The 6,495-nt window shown below is 40.6% G+C and overlaps 1 pseudogene; it reads right to left on the reverse strand.

Annotated features, from left to right (window-relative positions):
• Positions 1 to 4,289: 4,289 nt before the first annotated feature.
• On the reverse strand, positions 4,290 to 5,510 carry LOC112912577 (Golgi phosphoprotein 3 pseudogene; annotated as a pseudogene).
• Positions 5,511 to 6,495: the final 985 nt, after the last annotated feature.

Genomic DNA, 6,495 nt, shown 5'->3' on the forward strand with positions numbered 1-6,495 from the left:
TGGCGCAGTGTTTTTGCACCGCCTGCAGCCTGGGGTGTGATCCTGGGGACCCTGGGGATCCTGCTTCTCCCTCTGCCTGTGTCTCTGTGATCCTGGGGATCCTGCTTCTCCCTCTGCCTGTGTCTCTGCCTCTCTCTGTGTGTCTATGAATAAATATATAAAATCTTAAAAAAACATAATGAGACACCACCTCACACATGTCAGAATGGCTAAAATTAATAACACAGGAAAACAGAAGATGTTGGCAAGGATTCAGAAAAAGGGGAATTCTCTTACATTGTTGGAGGGAATGCTAACTGATGCAACCACTCTAGGAAACAGTATGGAGGTTCCTGAAAAAGTTAAAAATAGCACTATCCTATGATCCAACAATTACACTACTAGGCATTTAACCAAAGGATACAAAATAAAACTGATTTGAAGGAGCACATGTGTCCCAATGTTCATAGCAGCATTATCAATAATAGCCAAATTGTATAAAGGGCCAAAATGTCCATCAAATGATGGATGGACAAAGAAGATATAGTGTGACTTGACGGGATGAGCACTGGGTGTTATACTATATGTTAGCAAATCGAACACCAATAAAAAAAATATACAAAAAAAAAGAAAGATATAGTGTGTGTGTGCATAGTGTGTATATATGTGCAATGGAATACTACTCAGCCATCAAAAAGAGTGAGATCTTGCCATCTGCAACAATGTGGATAGAGCTAGAGTGTAGTACTTTAGGTGAACTAAGTCAAAGAAAGACAAATACCATACGATTTCACTCATATGTGGGATTCAAGAAACAAAACAGATGAACATAGGGGAAGGGAAAGAAAAAGAGAGAGGAAAGCAAACCATAAAAGATTCAAATTAGGGATCCCTGGGTGGCTCAGTGGTTTAGCGCCTGCCTTTGGCCCAGGGTGCGATCCTGGAGTCCTGGGATCGAGTCCCGCGTCAGGCTCCCAGCATGGAGCCTGCTTCTCCCTCTGCCTGTATCTCTGCCTCTCTCTCTCTGTGTCTATCATGAATAAATAAATAAATAAATAAATTAATTAATTAATTAATTAATATTTAATAAATAAATAAATAAAATATTCAAATTATAGAGAACAAACAGGGTTGCTGGAAGGTAGTGGGTGGGGCATGGGCTAAATGGATAATGGGTATTAAGGAGGGCACTTGTGATGAGCACTGAGTGTTACACCTAAGTGATGAATCACTAAATACTACACCTAAAACCAATTTTACCGTATATGTTAACTAACTAGAATGTAAATAAAAACTTGAAAAGAAAAAATTAGTAATGTAATTCTTCATATAGAAAAAAAGTCTAAAAAAGGCAAAAGTCTATCTGCATTTTAAGTCTGGTCATGATTTAAAAAATGCCATAAATAACTATAGAACTGGAAAAATTATGTAAAGCAATTGTTTTCAGGCATTGGACAACAAAAAGACACGGGATATAGTCCTTCAGAGAAACGATATGCATGAGGTAAGCTATATATTCACTCTGATTTTCTCCTGGGAAGTCTTCTTTCCACAATGAAATGGAGGGAAGCAGAGTTCAAAAAGAAAGCAGCAATCATGCAGGTTGAAGGAAACAAATCAGTGCTTGGGGCTGCCATGCTAACTGGAAGGTACCAGACAGGAGAAAGATGTTCAGAGAAGGAATATCAGAAATCAATGTAGCCACTAGAAAGAGTTTGTGCCAAATACTATTTTATGCTATGTACAGAGCAACATTTTACAAGGACTAGAGTAGAACAGTTACTGGGTAACTGTGAGTTGAATGACTCTGGAGATAACACAGTACTGGAAAAAATGAATTTCAACTATCCACAATGGAGAGAACTTGTTGGCTATCTTGGGCATTCAGCTGAAAGCCTAGAAGCATATACTTCAGGAGGGTTACACTAAGGCCATTTTAATCCAACTAAAAACAGTCTTAAACCAACCTCAACAGGATCAAGCTGATCCTATAGTAAATTAACTGCCCAGTGGTGTGATTTTTACAGGAAGAAAAGAAATCTAGATTCTCAGTAATATGACATCCACAATTCCCTGCAGATTATCAAAAGTTACTAGATGTGTATCGGCCCAAGAAAATATGACATCTAACTATGAAAACAGCAGATGAAAGACACAATCTCCCAGGTGATGTAGACTTTGGATTTTTTTAAATTCATTCATAGAGACAGAGAGAGGGAGAGAGAGAGAGAGAGAGAGAGAGAGAGAGAGAGAAGCAGAGACACGGGCAGAAACAGGCACCATGCAGAGAGCCTGACGTGGGACTCGATCCAGGGTTTCCAGGATCACGCCCTGGGCTGCAGGCGGTGCTAAACCACTGTGCCACCAGGGCTGCCCGACCTAGACTTTGGAATTGGCAAATAAGGTCTCTAAAAGAGTTATTATAAACGGATGAAGAGATAAAGATGTGTACATTTCAAGATAGTGAAGGGTCAATCATCAAGAAATCAGGATGCTCTTTTATATGCATGTAGTAACTGAGTTTCAAAGTACATGAAGAAAAAACTGACAGAATTAAAGAGAAGCACTGACTAATCCACATGTATAGTTAGATACCATAATACTTTTGGCTTAGTAATTGATAAAATAAACTGAAAATCACAAATAATATAAAAAATTTAGTGACATTATTAATGAATTTAATCTAATTTCCATTTATGGAATACTATACTCAGCACCCAGAGAATACATAGTCTTTTAAAGTGGATATGTAACATTCACCAAGACAGATCATGTACTGGGCAAAAAGAATGAAGTCTCAATAAATATATTAGAATTGAAATCAGCTAGAGTATGTTCTCTGACCATAATAAAATTAAATTAAAAACAAATTTTTTCTGATTCAGGCACTTTCAAGATCATAGTTTATTTATTACTTCAGATAAAAAGATAGTATACATATTAGGGAATCCCTTAAAATTCAATTCTAAAGTTATAACACCATCTAGTACTTTTGCATTGAATGTTAACCAAAAAAAATCTCTAAACACCTGAAAGCCCCACTATTAGCATGAATTATGGTAATAAAAATTTTGACATTTAATTTGTTCAATATATAGTATTTGCATTATGCTAAAATTGACATTTGATTTTTTCACCCAAGAAAGTATAAGTAGATAAATGACATTTAAAAGCAGACATTAATTTACTTGTGGATAGAAAAAAACTGTACTCAAGATTAGTACTGGTCACAAGCCTCTTCCCTACAGATATGATTAAAAAAAAAAAAGTTAAGACCAAAAATAATTCCAAAAGGAGACACATAGGCAAAGAGTACCACAAATGGCACAGCTCAAAAACTCTTGGGACCAAACACATCTTTTCTCTTTCCTTCAATGATGAGAGTTCTGTTTTGTCATCAAACAATATTGACGGAAGCAAGTGAGGGGCACCAGGTGTACAACTAATTAAATCTTGCAAAATACTAAGAGGAAGGCAGAAGTGGCCAGAAGGGGCAATTTATATATAATTCAAACTATATAAAGCCCATCCCAAACTGGCTTTGTGAAACAATTGGACCTTTATGATTTAATAGTTAAAATTACATCAAGTATAATAATACAATAGATTTACATGGGAAACAAAATCCAAGGGGCATTTTATATTATTTACTGTGTTGTTTCAATTTAAAAATAATTTTGCTAAGTATACATCTCAACTGAGGTCTATGTATAAAATGTCCTAAAAGATACAGATATTTACCTGTGATGAGTTAAAGGCCTTTTTGTGACTTCTGTCTGGATTGTAGGCAGAATGCTAGATGTACATGCACACGTGGGAAAAACTCAACCTGAGGTAATCCAAAAGATGTGCGTGTGAAGAGAATGGAGTTATTTGAAAGTCAAAGCATACCAGAAACCCTAAACAGGTGAACAGTGAGAATGGCAACAAGGAATGGATTGCCAATATGGCAGTAAAACTTTTTTTTTTTTTTAACAGAAAGAGGAAGGCCTCTCGTACCAGCAGAATCCTGCATACACAGAAAAAAGAAAAAGCCATCCACCATTTCATAAAACAAAAGCCAATTATAGTGTGGATATTACTCAGCAATTAGAAACGACAAATACCCACCATTTGCTTCGACGTGGATGGAACTGGAGGGTATTATGCTGAGTGAAATAAGTCAATCGGAGAAGGACAAACAGTGTATGTTCTCATTCATTTGGGGAATATGAATAATAGTGAAAGGGAATATAAAGGAAGGGAAAAGAAATGTTGGGAAATATCAGGAAGGGAGACAGAACATAAAGACTCCTAACTCGGGGAAACGAACTAGGGGTGGTGGAAGGGGAGGAGGGCGGGTGTTGGAGGGGAATGGGTGACGGGCACTGAGGTGGACACCTGACGGGATGAGCACTGGGTGTTTTTCTGTATGTTGCTAAATTGAACACCAATAAAAATTAATTAAAAAAAAAAAAAAAGAAAATACAAATTGCAGAAAACCAGAAGTCAATAGAAGAAAAACTACTGGTTTACATGACAGAAAGGGACTTCACTCTGAGCCGTTACTTGGTGAACGCTGCCACCACTGCCCACAGGACCTCGATGGTGTTGGCCTTAGTTGGCCTTCAGACCTTCCACTTCAGGGTCTAAGGCAAGGAGCTGCCGCACTCTCTTGGTGGCTGAATCGCACTGCTCCTCCAGAAGGGGGGCGAAAGCATCCTCCAGGAGGATGCGGAGGCCTGCGCCAGGTAAATGAGGGCCAGCAAGCGCTTGTCCATACGCTGAGGGTCATTCGCCCACTTGTCAAGAACAGCTTCCTGTACCTTCTTGATGAGGCGCTACTTAATATTGTTGTTGGTGAGGGGATGTGTCGTCATGTCAAGAAGTAGGAAGTTCTGTTTCTCTGTGGTCAATACGCCCTTCTCCACCAGGTTTTTAGCTTACCCTTCCCGCACATTTCTCAATTAATGCAATTTTAATGGATTCCAGGCCTCGCCACGAAGTAATTCAATCCAGTTCTGGACCGTTTCTGGAGGTTGGGTCTCCTGAACATGCTTTAGGGCTCCATCAAGAACATGCCCTGTCGGAGCATCGGACTTGCAGGTCACCGTCCTTGTTAACAGACTCTCACTTCTCATTCCACAGCCTCTAGGTGTGACCTTCCTCTCAGTTAACAGGCAGCCACGTCATCCAGGTGATACACAGTCATTCCAGAATGATGTGTAACCCTCTGGGTCCTTGAGGCCCAGCAGGAGCACCTCCTCCCGCAGGGTCGTTCGGTCTCCTTGGAGTCACCCTTGTCGTCGTCCTCCTGCTCCTCGCGGCGGCTCTGCGGTCGCTCCTCGGCGGCGCCGCTGCACCAGGCCCGAGCTGCGCTGGGCCGGCGAGGTCAGGGTTCCCGCCGGGACGCCGCGCCCCGAGGGCCGCGGGGCCTGCTGGGCCTGCCTCGTCGCCCCCGCCGCAGGGCCTTCCGGGTAAAATCCCGGCGGCGGCGCCGGGGCGAAGTCGGCGGCGGCAGCTGGGCCGGGGCAGCTGGGCCGGGGCGTCATGGCGAGACGAGTCGCGCGGGGAGGGCGGGCCGCTGCCGGCGGGGCAGGCGAGGCGAAGCCGGGGAAGCCGGGCTCCAGGCGGCGGCCAAAACTGAATTTAAAATTAATTAACACAAAGCTATGATGACAGTATCAAAGTATCTTAAAATTAAGCAATATATTTCTAAGTAATCCATGGTTTCAAAAAGAAAACACAGAATGATTAGAAAATATTTTGACTTGAGTGAAGATGAAACCACCACAGGTCCAAAGTTGTATGATACTAACTACAGTGGTAAAGGGAAATGTATGGCTCTGTGTTAGAAGAGAAGACTGAAGGCTATAAAAAGAAGACTGAACATTTATTTGCATTTAGCCAATAAACAAAAGGAAGAAAATAATAAATATAAAAGCAGAAATCAATGAAATAGAATATAATCGGGGTTCCCCGGGTGGCTCAGTTGGTTAAGCATCTGCTTTTGGCTCAGCTCATGATCCCAGGGTCCTGGGATCAAGTCCTACATAAGGCTCCCTGCTCTTTGGGGAGTCTGCTTCTCCCTCTGCCCTCCCTGGCCCACTGTGACTCCTCTCTCTCACTCTCTCTCCTCTCTCTATCAAATAAATTAAATTAAAAAAAAAAAAAGAAATAGAACACAATCAAATGGTAAAGGTGACCGACAAAGCCAAAGTTGATTCTTTGAAAAGATTAATGAAACTGATAATCCATAACTAAAGTGATCAAAAATAAGGGATGGAGAAACAAATATTAATATCAGGAATACAAGAGTGTATCACTAGGGAAACTGCAGACATTAAATATATAATAAGGTAATATTACTTGAAAATTTCTGCTAAAATACTAGACAACTCAGATTAGATGTAAAACATTATATGTTCTCCTTCATTTGGGGAATATAAATAATAGTGAAAGGGAATATAAAGGAAGAGAGAAGAAATGTGTGGGAAATATCAGAAAGGGAGACAGAACATAAAGACTCCAAACTCT

Source organism: Vulpes vulpes, chromosome 4 (assembly GCF_048418805.1).
Source record: "Vulpes vulpes isolate BD-2025 chromosome 4, VulVul3, whole genome shotgun sequence".
In the NCBI taxonomy this organism is placed as follows: Eukaryota; Metazoa; Chordata; class Mammalia; order Carnivora; family Canidae; genus Vulpes; species Vulpes vulpes.